General features: G+C 43.1%; 1 protein-coding gene across 4 annotated transcripts in view; it reads right to left on the reverse strand.

The window, feature by feature from the left end:
• LOC128686924 (frizzled-9) overlaps window positions 1-14,209 on the reverse strand; it is a 95,478-nt gene extending 81,269 nt beyond the window's left edge. For 2 of the 4 annotated variants that reach the window (XM_070082593.1, XM_070082590.1), the window contains exons 1-2: window positions 14,094-14,209; window positions 304-478 (exon numbers count right to left, since the gene is read on the reverse strand). The gene's annotated coding sequence lies outside the window, so the exon portion shown is untranslated. Of the gene's footprint in view, window positions 1-288; window positions 479-14,093 lie in introns of all 4 variants that reach the window. The other 2 variants (XM_070082591.1, XM_070082592.1) reach the window with 2 other exon arrangements.
• Between the last annotated feature and the right edge of the window lie 385 nt (window positions 14,210-14,594).

The following is a 14,594-nucleotide window of genomic DNA, read 5'->3' on the forward strand; positions in this document are numbered from 1 at the left end:
GTTGGATTTGAGAGGGACTTGCACATCGGAGCTTGTTTCTTGGGTAGCATTGAAAATTGGGTTGGTCAAATGTTTGTTAGTGGGATGAATTGTAAAGGACCTGCCTAGTATGGGCCAACAGGCCTGCTGCAGTGTTCCTCCTTTCTTATGTTCTTATTATTTCCTTACTTACCAATAAGTTACTTTTGATATCAATTACTTACAATCTTTCCTATAATCTCCCCACCACCTTCCCACCTAATACAATTACTATCTGCTTCAATAACCGAACTTTAGTGGACTTATAACCTGGAAATACCTTACCAGTGGGCCCCGCCCACTTCTAACGACGTCTCCAACTGCTGCATCTCCATATAACACTAAATGTTATGGGTCAGACCATTTACTAGTGTGGCTGTCTCCACCCCTCAGACTGGTCAATGTTGCTGTGTTGATCAATGTTGCAGCAGCCAGGCACAGCACTCCTCAGTTACCACACCTGAAACAAAACATTCACATTGTGGAAAATTGCATTTATCTGAATGTAACTAATTATGTACATAACAGTAAATGATAAAGAATTATTATTTATCAATGTTACATAGACAAGTAGGAATTTGGGACACATAGGTCGCAAAAAATGTCCCCCTTCGATACCTACCACTGTCATAACCACAAGTTGCTCTGGACCTATTAATTAAATGAAATATACATACACCAGGAATACTGGTAAATATATAAATTTGTGGACTGTACATTAAAAATAATAAATAGTTATATATATACACAATTACATAACAGAAGGAAAATATATCTTAATATCACTCACCAATTTGACTGGAGATTAATGTGTATCATACTCAGAAAACCTCACTAACTAAATCTATGAAAATAATGCTGGCCAGAATTACACACAAATCTAGAGAGCTTATCTGAGGTTCCTGGAGCTGTCTTGTCCAGTCGCCTGATATCTCAAGTTATGCAGGAATGCACATCCACCAATTTCGCCTCCTATTTGAGAGGTGTCAACACAATTTTAACTTCTAGAGCACGAAAAATTCTTCCCATTACACCAACGTTTGTACAAAATTCAAAACCAAGATGGCGAGTGTCTCTTCTTTTTTTCGATAACATACTTCTTTTAAAAATACAAAATAGGGCATCTATTTACCTATAAATTACCGTATTTCCGGAAAATATATACAGTATTTTCCACACTGTGGCCGGCCGGAGTTCGTTGCTAAACGACTCAAATTGATCATTTGACAATGGTGGAGGACCTGGGTACATATAGGATCTGGCATCCACACGGCGACATATTACACAAGATTTAATCACCCTTTTTACACTTTGCCGTCCTTGTGGAATCCAGAAAGTTTCCCTAATACAATTTAAGGTATCTTTTACTCCACCATGCATTACATTTTTATGGGCATTTAGAACAATCAGATTTGTTAGATGATGAGTTTTGGGCAGTACGATAGGGTGTTTAGCATAATCACCCAATTCAGCATTTTGTAACCTACCTCTGCACCTAATTACACTGTTCTCTGAATACAGCCCCAATTTCTCTATTACGGAACCTTTCACAATTTTTCTTCCCATCATCAATTTAATACATATAAATGACCTCATAGGGGACAGGAGCCGTAGTGGGGAAACAAGTGTAGTCAAAGATAAGATAAAACCAATATTGCAAACTAGAAATACCACAGGAAATAGCAAACAAGAGGACTCCACTAGCAATAGTGAGGATATATTACCAAAAACAACTGGTGGGAGCTCCATTGTTGGTGCTAGGGAGGATAGGAATAAGACAGGTAAACATGCACCAACAGGGAATACAGTCACAGAAACCCAAGGCAAACGAAAACCAAGCCTGTGCACATACTATGCACTTGGTATCTGCTGGCATGGGAAATCTGGAAAAACAGACAGGACATGCAACTATGACCACCCTAGAAAATGCCGTGCCCATATGACAACAGGAAAATGCAAACTCCCTTCCTGTAAGCTTTTTCACCCTGAAATGTGTACCTCTTCAGTACAGGAAAGACTGTGCTATAACTTAAATTGCCAGACACCATCTAAAGGGGACAAAAAGATACAAAACATCCAGACCATGGGAAAACCTGGGTAGCCACAGCCACTCAAGAGGGAGAGGTTTTTTAGTGCCAGGAAGGAAAAAAAATTGGCAGGAAATGGCAGAAATCGTACACCAAATCCAGTCATTCCTGGAGTTCATGTTCTATCTAGGCTGGAATATTGCTGCACACTAACAGCACCTTTCAAGGCAGGTGAAATTGCCGACCTAGAAAATGTACAGAGAACTTTCACGGCGCGCATAACGGAGATAAAACACCTCAATTATTGGGAGCGCTTGAGGTTCCTAAACCTGTATTCCCTGGAACGCAGGAGGGAGAGATACATGATTATATACACCTGGAAAATCCTAGAGGGACTAGTACCGAACTTGCACACGAAAATCACTCACTACGAAAGCAAAAGACTTGGCAGACGATGGACCATCCCCCCAATGAAAAGCAGGGGTGTCACTAGCACGTTAAGAGACCATACAATAAGTGTCAGGGGCCCGAGACTGTTCAACTGCCTCCCAGCATACATAAGGGGGATTACCAACAGACCCCTGGCAGTCTTCAAGCTGGCACTGGACAAGCACCTAAAGTCGGTTCCTGACCAGCCGGGCTGTGGCTCGTACGTTGGTTTGCGTGCAGCCAGCAGCAACAGCCTGAACATTAAAATGGTATAAAATACCGACAGATTGTTAGGTAAGACACATATGCAACAGTTAGGTATCTTTATTTCGAAACGTTTCGCCTACACAGTAGGCTTCTTCAGTCGAGTACAGAAAAGTTGATAGAAGCAGAAGATACTTGAAGACGATGTAATCAGTCCATCACCCTTAAAGTTTTGAGGTGGTCAGTCCCTCAGTCTGGAGAAGAGCATTGTTCCGTTGTCTGAAACAATATGAAGTTGAAGTGACAGGATGGAGCCTTTATATAGTGCCAGGAGGTGAGACGTAGGTTGCTTTGGGAGGGCAGGTCCCTCTCAAACCCAGCCGTTCTCACTAGTAGAGGTCGAAGTTGATGGTCTGTACCAAGATACCCTTGTGTTGCAGTGTCTGACAGAATGAACATTAAAATGGTATAAAATACCGACAGATTGTTAGGTAAGACATATGCAACAGTTAGGTATCTTTATTTCGAAACGTTTCGCCTACACAGTAGGCTTCTTCAGTCGAGTACAGAAAAGTTGATAGAAGCAGAAGATACTTGAAGACGATGTAATCAGTCCATCACCCTTAAAGTTTTGAGGTGGTCAGTCCCTCAGTCTGGAGAAGAGCATTGTTCCGTTGTCTGAAACAATATGAAGTTGAAGTGACAGGATGGAGCCTTTATATAGTGCCAGGAGGTGAGACGTAGGTTGCTTTGGGAGGGCAGGTCCCTCTCAAACCCAGCCGTTCTCACTAGTAGAGGTCGAAGTTGATGGTCTGTACCAAGATACCCTTGTGTTGCAGTGTCTGACAGAATGAACATTAAAATGGTATAAAATACCGACAAATTGTTAGGTAAGACACCTCCTGGCACTATATAAAGGCTCCATCCTGTCACTTCAACTTCATATTGTTTCAGACAACGGAACAATGCTCTTCTCCAGACTGAGGGACTGACCACCTCAAAACTTTAAGGGTGATGGACTGATTACATCGTCTTCAAGTATCTTCTGCTTCTATCAACTTTTCTGTACTCGACTGAAGAAGCCTACTGTGTAGGCGAAACGTTTCGAAATAAAGATACCTAACTGTTGCATATGTGTCTTACCTAACAACAGCAACAGCCTGGTTGATTAGGCTCTGATCCACCAGGAGGCCTGGTCACAGACCGGGCCGCGGGGGCGTTGACCCCCGGAACTCTCTCCAGGTAAACTCCAGGTCTCCAGGTAATCTTATTTCCATAGATTTCCTCCTCTACCCTCTTTATCCAAAATTCAAGAGGATGTGAAAACTTGTATGAAATATTCATCTTGTTTAGAAATTTAAACACCAACTTAGTTACATTGATTAGTTTGGGTAAAGAAGAATACCTATTTATATCAATGGCTAAGGAAGGACAAACTATTGGAGCGGTGGTAACAGTAATTTCAACAGGAGCAATATACGCCTTTTGTACAGGCCAATTAGCTTTATTTACCAACCAGCTCGGTCCTTTAAACCATGATACAGCATTTACAAATTTAGCATAAGATAAACCTGGAGACAAGAAATCAGCTGGATTCTCCTCACCAGGTATATGATTAAATGTTAACACATGCTGACCCAAACTATTATACTTCTCTTGCATCTGATTAACTTCAGCGACTCTGTTTTGTACATACACAATTTTACCGTTTCCATTATGAATCCATTGTAAGGATACCTCATTATCAGACCAAATTACAGTGTCGCTAATATTTATCTCCTGCAACTTATTTCTTATATAATTAGCTAATTTGACACCTACATAAATGGCTGTTAATTCCAAGTGAGACAAGGTACATGATTTAATTGGAGACACTCTATCCTTAGACATAACAAGAGAAATAACACTATTACATTGAAGGTAAGCAACTGCTCCATATGCCAATTTTGAAGCACCACATAAAATGTGGAGTATATTTTTCCCATTTGGATTGGCCACCTGGCGTGGGAACTCCAACATTGGAATTTTTTCATAATCACCAATTAATTCATCCCACCTGTTAATGAATTCCTCAGGTAGAATTTCATCCCAAGCACATTTAAATTTCCATGCTTCCCGTATTAATAATTTCCCTCTTATAGTAAGGGGTGACACTAAACCTAGTGGATCAAAACATTTGGAAACTTCAGCAAGCAAAACTCTCTTAGTTAATTTATTGGGCATACTGTAATTATTAGGTTTTAACATTAACAAATCTCTCTCAGTATCCCAATTATTATTATAATCAAAAAGAAGCACTAAGCCACAAGGACTATACAGCACTGCAGGGCAGGAAGGAAGTGAGGGCATCAGGTGGCAAAAGGGAGATGGATGAGTAATAGGTTACGGATAACAGCGGGGTAGTGGATGGTGAAAGGGTAAAGGGCAGCAAGAGACTGAATTAGAAAGGGCTGAGGAGAGTGCGAAAAGTATCATCAGAGTTTGTGGAGTAAATCAGTCGTTGTCAAGAAGTCAATGAGAGAGTCAGGATTAAAGGAGGGTCCATCAGCAAGAAGGGAAGGTAAAGAGAGAGTAGTAGAACGAAGACGACGTTGGAGGTAAATTCTGCGTGCTCGTTGATAGAGCAGTCTAACAGAATGTGGCTAATCGATACTGGAACTTGACACTGCTCACAGAGAGGAACAGGGTGCCTCTCCATGAGATACCCATGAGTAAGACGAGTGTGGCCAATGCGAAGGCGGGAGAGAGTGGTGTCCCAACCTAGGCACTGATGACAAGAAGACGGCCAGTAACCTATGCTCGGTTTAATAGAATGAAGTTTGTTACCGAGCAGAGTTGACCAACGTTGTTGCCAATGGGTGCGAAGGTGGGTAGCTATTGCAGCAAAATAGTCCAGAAATGGAACACCTCTATAGGAAATTGGTAGGTCATGTACTGCTGACCGCGCAGCAGTGTCTGCCTGTTCATTGCCCTGTACGTCGACATGACCAGGGACCCAACAAAAAACAATATCTTTATGTTTGGTAGAGATACGGCGTAGCCAAAGTTGGATACGGAGAACTAAGGGATGAGATGTATCAAATTTTCGTATAGCCTGTAGAGCACTAAGGGAGTCTGAAACTACTACAAATGATGACACAGGCATAGATGCAATACGAATAAGTGCTGCAAGAATGGCATACAGTTCAGCAGTAAAAATGCTAGCTGAAGATAGTAAATGCCCCCGCACGACGCTGTCCGGAAACACTGCTGCGAATCCGACGCCGTCTGAAGACTTAGAGCCATCTGTGTACACAGCGGTGGCATGAGAATGGGAGTGGAAGTGATCAAGAAAAAGAGAGCGGGAAGCCACCGTAGGCAGTTGAGCTTTCGAGCAAGGGAGTGAGAAAGAACAGACCCGAACAGCTGGAACTTCCCAGGGGGGTAGGGAAAAGTGAGATGCTACATGAACATATAAAGGTGGTAACTGAAGGGAAGACAAGAGTGAATGTAGGCGAAGAGAAAAGGGATGGAGCAAACAGGGGCGGCGAACGAATAAAGAATGTCTACTAATATCGGTGACCATTCTATAAATGGAAGGATTGTGTAGATCGTGAGAGCGTACATAGTAGCGAAGGCAATGGGCATCACGGCGATCAGACAAGGATGGAACATTCGCTTCTGCATAAAGGCTCTCAACAGGGGAAGAGCGAAAAGCACCAAGGCACAAACGTAATCCTTGGTGATGGATAGAGTTAAGGCTAGAGAGAGTAGCAGGAGAGGCCGCGGAATAAATCTGGTCACCATAATCGAGTTTCGATAAAACGAGGGCTGAATGTAGGCGAAGCAGAGTTCGACGATCAGCTCCCCAGGAAAGATGAGCAAGGGTTTTAAGAAGGTTTAGCCGGCTGTGACAAGTTGCCTTCAGAGAGGTTATGTGAGGTTTCCAGGATAACCGATGGTCAAAGAGAAGGCCTAGAAACCTGACTATCACGTTCGAGGATACGGGAGCCATAGAGATACAAAGGATGATCGGAGATAACAGAGCGTCTAGTGAAAGTAATTTGGTGAGTTTTGGTACTTGAAAATTTCAACCCATGCGTGGTGGCCCAAGTGGAAACACGGTCGACCGCATGCTGGAGAGAAACTGCAATAAGATTACAGTCAGCACCTGCACAAGCAATAGCGAAGTCATCAACATAGAGTGATGAGCAAATATTGGGTGGAAGAACAGAGGCCAAATCATTTATAGCAAGGAGAAAAAGAGTTGTGCTTAGAACACATCCCTGAGGGACACCTTCAACTTGGACGAAGTCCGGGGAAAGAACATTATTGACTCGAACACGGAAATGTCTGTCAGTTAAAAAGTTCTTAAGGAAGGATGGTAGATTGCCTCGGAGGCCTAAGGAATGGGCCTGGGCCAAAATATTATACCTCCAAGTTGTGTCATATGCCTTCTCAAGGTCAAAAAATATGGCAATAACTGAGTGATTATTCGCAAAGGCATTACGAACATAAGTATCCAAGCATAGTAAGGGGTCTATGGTAGAACGACCCTTACGAAAGCCATATTGACTAGAGGAGAGACTGTTGTGTGTCTCTAAATACCACATTAAACGTCGATTTACGAGACGTTCCATCACTTTGCAAACTGCACTAGTAAGAGCGATGGGGCGATAGTGGGAGGCATCATGTCCTGTAGTACCCGGTTTGCGGAAAGGGAGAACAATGGCAGATTTCCACAGCTGGGGAAGAACTCCTTGTGCCCAAATAAGATTGAAGAGGTGTAAGAGGACTACAAGGGCTGACCGATGTAAATGTTGTAACATACGAATATGAATGTCGTCAGGCCCAGCTGCCGATGATCGGCAAGCTGAGAGCGTTGCCTCCAGTTCTTGAAGTGTAAAAGGCACATTATACTGTTCTTCTCTGAGAGAAGTAAAGTCCAAGGGTACTAACTCTCTGGCAGACTTTGAGGAAAGAAACGAGGGCCATAGATGGAGCCCTCGGGAAATACGGACCAGATGTGTGCCAAGTTCAATGGCAACGTCGAGTGGGTTTGCTACATCAACACCAGCGACCTGTAGAACAGGAGCTGGGTCAGGAGAGTATTTACCACTCAATTTCCTCACTTTTTTCCAGACTGCACTCATAGAAGAAGCAGAGGTGATGGTGGAAACATAGTCTCGCCAACAAGTGCGTTTAGCTTCACGGATGACACGGCGAGCGATCGCACGCTTCTGCTTAAAATCAAGAAGTCTCTCAGCAGTTCTATTGTACCGGTACCTGCCCCATGCAGCACGTTTCAAACGTACTGCACGAGCACAAGCAGGAGACCACCAAGGCACGCACTTCTGAGAATGCCTGCCTGAGGTTTGGGGTATAGAATGAGAAGCTGCGGTATAAACTGACGTCGAGAAGATGTGTAGGAGCTCATCAATGGAGGATGAAGAAGGAACCTCACTAAAAGCAGTGAGGTGTGAGTAAAGATCTCAATTTGCCCGATCAAACTGCCAGCGAGGGCTACGAAAAGGTGGTGAATAGGAAGGAGAAGTAAGAATGATCGGAAAATGATCGCTGTCATGTAAGTCTGGTAGAACAGACCAGGTGAAGTCTAGTGCAGTGGAGGAAGAGCAGACTGATAGATCGATGCAAAAGAGAGTATGAGTACGAGGATCAAAATGGGTGGGAGTACCCATATTTAAAACATGGAGGGGGTGAGAGGCGAGAAAAGCCTCCAACTGAATGCCACGTGAGTCACAATGAGACCCCCCCCAGAGGAAATGGTGGGCATTAAAATCACCAAGTAACAGAAGTGGTGGTGGTAAGGATGAAACAAGAAAGGCAAAGTCTGGGATAGAAAATGCTCGAGAAGGAGAGATATATAAAGAACATATTGTAAACCACTTATTCAAGTGGATACGGGCTGCAGTGTAATGCAGCGAGGTATGGACAAATAGTTGACAGTACGGAATATCATTGCGTAGAAGAAGGGCACTTTCATTAAAGGTCCCATCTGAGAAAGGATCCGAAGAATACAATAAATTATAGCCTGAGATGGGTTGGAAAACAGCCGAGTGTAATTTTGGTTCTTGTAAGCAAGCACCAACAGGGGAAAACCTGGAAAGCAACATCTGAAGCTCACCCCGATTACCCCTGAGGCCGCGGATATTCCACTGTAAATAGGCCATGATTGGCGATGAAGAAAATATCAGGAATCTGTAGGTAAAGGCACCTACGGACTAGAGGGGTTAGAAAAGTCAACGTGTAGTGGCACTGGAAGACGTTCAAGTAGCGAAGGAACGGAGCGTTGCGAAGAATGGGGTTGTGAAGATGGAGGAGAGGGAAGAGAAGGAACAGGAAGTGAATCAGTGTCCATTGAAGGTTTAGTCTCTGCAATATATTCTGAAATGGCTTCAAGTGTTTCTGAATTCAAAGATGTATGGGAGACCATATTGGAGATAGAAGGAGGAGGGTGAGTAAAGATTGGGACAGTAATGGACTGTACCAAAGTAGAGGGGGAGGGAAGAGTGTAAGGGACTGGAGATGAAGTGTGGGGGGGGACAGAAGAGGCAGAAACCTGGGAGGTGGTAGAAGAGGGAGAAACTTGGGAGGGGACGGGGGTGGAAGGCATAGTACGAGGAGGAGGGTGAATCTCCACACTTGTAATAGAGCCAGAGGGGAAGAACTAGGTACAGAGACTGGAAAGGTAAAGTGTGGAGGTGGAAGAAGGGAAGGAAGGGGCAAAGAAGATTTGAGCAATGTGGATTTTTTGGACTTCTGAGTAGAGGGGCGATTGGTATTAGGTGTCGTACGAGGTCTTGTCGATACTGGGGCTTGTGAGGAAGGACGCGAAGATGTGAGAACAGACTGAGTTGTAGTCGGGACGTCAGAGCCAAGGACAGCAAAAGGATTAGATGCCGTAGTGGCTATGGGAGGGGTAACAACAGAGGAGGCTGCAGAAGATGGGACCCCAGAAGTGGGGGGATGTTTGGAAACACGAGAATAAGAAACACGGGGTAGTCTCCCTTGGAGGCGGAGATGAGTAACTGCCATAGCATAAGGGAGACCTTCTGCCTCTTTGAGGCAACGGATTTCACGTTCATTTAAGTAGACCTGGCAACGGCGGGAGTACGAAGGGTGAGCTTCATTACAATTAAGGCAAGATGGAGGTTGACTACAAGATGTATTAGAATGGTTGTCGGCACCACAGACTGGGCATTCGGCCATAGATCTGCAATATTTCGCTGGGTGACCAAAACGCCAGCAATTTCTACATTGTTGCAGTGTAGGTATCACCTTTCGAACTTGTAACCGATGTCCCGCGACATATACAGAGGACGGGAGTTCTCGGCTGTCAAAAGATAAACGAGCCACATTGCAAGGGTAATGTCTCCGCCCCCGGGCAGGAAGGACATAAGTGTCTACTTTGAGGATTGGGAGATCCTGGAGTTCCAGCTGTTCAAAAATGTCATTGCCACATGACTGGAAATTCTGTTGGACTATGGTATGGGGCAGAATGACAGTACCACTACAAGAATTGAGAGAAAGATGTTTTTCAATAGTGATAGTAGTAGTATCGATATTCGAAAGGAGAGAAAGATCAGAAAGATCACGAGCTTGGGTAGCATTCTGGACAGTGACGATGCGCGTACTGCTCTTGAGAGCATGAAATGAAATATCTCTGCCAACATGATGCAGGAGCGCTTTGCCAATACTATGGTCAGAAAGGTAGGCAGAAGAAGAAGTCGGTCTTAAAGTAAAGAATTTAGTCCATTGTGTGGTCCGAAACTGAGCGTGGAGAGGGAGTGCTTGACGTGTCGGTCTTTTCCGAGTAGAATGGGAAGGTAACGAAGGAGCATCATCAGGAGATTGACGTTGGCGTTTAGGAGTAGGACCGGAGTTGGTCCGGCGTGAAATGGGCGGGCGATTCGAAAATTGCCGTACCGTAGAGGGAGAAGCCGGAAGCATAGTCAAAGGAGAGCGGAGTTCAGACAAATCGAAGGAGTCAGTCGAAGCCCCGGTACCTGAAACGGGTGAGGAAACAGCACCAGCAAGAGGTACAGGGGCATCAGGAGTGTCCGAAGAGTGGTCTAAACACAAGGCAGGGTCAGAATGGGGTGCGGTATCAAGAAGGGGCCCGGGGGTAGTGGGTTCATGGACTAGGGCTGCCATGGTTAGGTTACTCCTTTGCTTTTTGTTTTTAAGAAAAAAAAAGAAAAAATAAAAATAAAAAAAAGAATGAAAAAAGGGGGGAGTGGGAGGAATAGTTCCCAGGAGGAATGAAAGGGCCGGAAATCTCCCTCCGCGCCCAAGAGGACCTCAACACCGCTAGTAGCGCAGATGCAGCATGGAACCCGTGCCATACCCTACCCTTCATGCCAGTAAACCAGCAATCCGGGATAGCAACCTCACATCTGCCGAGCTACCTCAGTGGACAAAAGAGAGGGCGGCCGGATATCCGCCACAAAGCATACCTCCTTCGGCCACCACCCCCGGAATCCGAAAGGTGGCTTCCAGAGATACACCCGTCGCCCGAAAGACACCCAAAGCTACTCCGGGATACCGGAGAGGGATCGGGACATCCCCAGGCAATCCAGATTCCATGGCAAACTACGCCACCGCCAAGAACCTCAACGGAATGGGATGGACCCCGGTGTCCTTTCCCCTACCTAGGAACTAGCGCGCCTGTGGGAGAAATCCCAAAGGCCAAAAAGAGGAAGGGCAAAAGGGAGGGGTGAGGAGGAGGAGGAGGAATGGAAAAAGGGGAGGATGGGGAGGATGGGATAGGGGAGGGGAGAATGGGGGGTAATTAGGTTCGGTCTAAGGAAGATCGACAGGGCTAATTCCTCAGACCAAGAGCCTCTTCACCACACCAAGGAGCCCCCCTTGAAGAGGCTGGGAGTTTTGGCGGACATATTTGTTGGAGCAGACTGACCAACTGGCTGGTTTACACATTTTAATTTATTCAAGGCCTGACTTTTACAAGAAAGAATCTTTTCCTCTAATTCATAATACTAATTAATCATGAGATCTATTTCAGTCTCATCTACACAGTTAGATAAGATAAGATAAGATAAGATTTCGTTCGGATTTTTAACCCCGGAGGGCTAGCCACCCAGGATAACCCAAGAAAGTCAGTGCGTCATCGAGGACTGTCTAACTTATTTCCATTGGGGTCCTTAATCTTGTCCCCCAGGATGCGACCCACACCAGTCGACTAACACCCAGGTACCTATTTGCTGCTAGGTGAACAGGACAACAGGTGTAAGGAAACGTGTCGAAATGTTTCCACCCGCCGGGAATCGAACCCGGGCCCTCCGTGTGTGAAGCGGGAGCTTTAGCCACCAGGCCACCGGGCCACCTAATAAATCTCCTTCATATTTGTTGTAATATAATTTGTATGAATCATATATATTCCCTAAAGCATCTAAATACAATTTTAAATCATCAGTATTCATAGTTTCTTGATTCATTAATTCCAAGCACTTATTATATGCCTTGGTTACATGAACTTTTCTAGCCTGTATTGATGCTTTCTTTACTCTATATTCCATATGTTTGTCTTCTATATTAATTTCCTCATTTTCAGCCATGATGCAATGTATTAAATTCAACCCAATTAATAACACTGACACAACCTACCTTTGAATAAATCCCAGCTACTTGAGCTCAGCAATTACATGTAAAAAATTGTAATATAAATTTTAAATGTACATTAATACAAACTTGGCTCATCAAAATTATTATACAAATTAATAAATCCTTGCCAGAATCTGGCATAGCAAAATTAATATTATACACAATATAATCTTTATCCACACTTGTCGTATCAATTACACATACACTGATATAAATCTTGGCCAGAAATGTCTTATCAATTAGTATTATACAAATTAATATAAACTTAGCCAGACTTGAGCTTAGCTTATCAAAATTAATATTGTAATTATTATAATCCACTACACATTAAGTAAATTTGTGAACTTAACATCCACCTCCTCCTGTCATTTCACATATAATTATTAAGTAATTAACTAATTAATGACTTCACTAATTACCTCCGGTTCAAGAAGGATCAACGGGCTAATTAAATGTGGAAAATTGCATTTATTTGAATGTAACTAATTATGTACATAACAGTAAATGATAAAGATAATTATTATTTACCAATGTTACATAGACAAGTAGGAATTTGGGACACCTAGGTCGCAAAAATGTCCCCCTTCGATACCTACCACTGTCATAACCACAAGTTGCTCTGGACCTATTAAATGAAATATACATACACCAGGAATACTGGTAAATATATAAATTTGTGGACTGTATATTAAAAATAATAAATAGTTTATATATATATATATATATATATTATATATATATATATATATATATATATATATATATATATATATATATATATATATATATATATATATATATATATATATATATATATATATATATATATATATATATATATATATTATATATATATATACACACAATTACATAACAGAAGGAAAATATATCTTAATATCACTCACCAATTTGACTGGAGATTAATGTGTATCATACTCAGAAAACCTCACTAACTAAATCTATGAAAATAATGCTGGCCAGAATTACACACAAATCTAGAGAGCTTATCTGAGGTTCCTGGAGAGGTCTTGTCCAGTCGCCTGATATCTCAAGTTATGCAGGAATGCACATCCACCAATTTCGCCTCCTATTTGAGAGGTGCCAACACAATTTTAACCTCTAGAGCACGAAAAATTCTTCCCATTACACCAACGTTTGTACAAAATTCAAAACCAAGATGACGAGTGCCTCTTCTTTTTTCGATAACATACTTCTTTTAAAAATACAATATAGGGCATCTATTTACCTATAAATTACCGTATTTCCGGAAAATATATACAGTATTTTCCACACATTATAACCATGAACATTACACATTTATAGGTAAACATTACCATATAACAAACTAGTAACATTACTGCCTGATATATCCATTAATGTTTAACATAGTAAGTACAGCTATCTTTTTCTTTAATAAATATTTCTTTCACATAAACCTGATGACCAACAATGTTAACATGGAAGTCTATCTGGATCACAAGGCGCAAGTTCCTTGGATCAAGAGACCTTCCCTAATTTATTTTTCAATGAAAAAAAAATGGCCCAGAACTTGGTACACCTTTGTGTGTTATGTAACACCTAGTGTGAGTGTTACTGTTTGATCAGAGGAAGGGGAGTAGCTCCAGTTCCTCGCATCAAAACCCATCCACTAAGGTCAGTCCCCCCAGACATTAGACCCCCAAAGAAAATTAAGACAAAATATTAATAATTTGGTGACCAAACTGGTGGTGGGACCAGGAGCTGCAGCTCAACTCTGCTGTTGTACTGAGAAATGTATCACCAGACAATACTTACGTTATTTAGGTGTATTAAAAGGATGAGGAAGCGGTAAAGCCGGCGGGGTGGCAGGAGGAGCAACACGTTTCTTCTGTACGACCACTGAAGTTCAACTGGCCTTTAGTGACCTTGAGGTTGGTCACTGTCCTGACCTTCACTATAACACCATCACTGATAACCTGACTAGCCCTGACTACTACCACTAGATGACACTACTACACCACTAGATGGCACTACTGCACCACCACTAGATGGCATCACTATGCCATCTAGTGGTGGAGCGCTCAACCCGTGGGGGTCATGGACCACCTGGGAGGATAAGTTCACATTTTTTGGATGTGATCTTGGCCCGGTGGCCTGGTTGGGTGGCCCGGTGGCCTGGTGGCTAAAGCTCCCGCTTCACACACGGAGGGCCCGGGTTCGATTCCCGCTGGGTGGAAACATTTCGACACGTTTCCTTACACCTGTTGTCCTGTTCACCTAGCAGCAAATAGGTACCTGGGTGTTAGTCGACTGGTG

The sequence above is a fragment of the Cherax quadricarinatus genome, chromosome 7, assembly GCF_038502225.1.
Source record: "Cherax quadricarinatus isolate ZL_2023a chromosome 7, ASM3850222v1, whole genome shotgun sequence".
NCBI lineage: Eukaryota > Metazoa > Arthropoda > Malacostraca > Decapoda > Parastacidae > Cherax > Cherax quadricarinatus.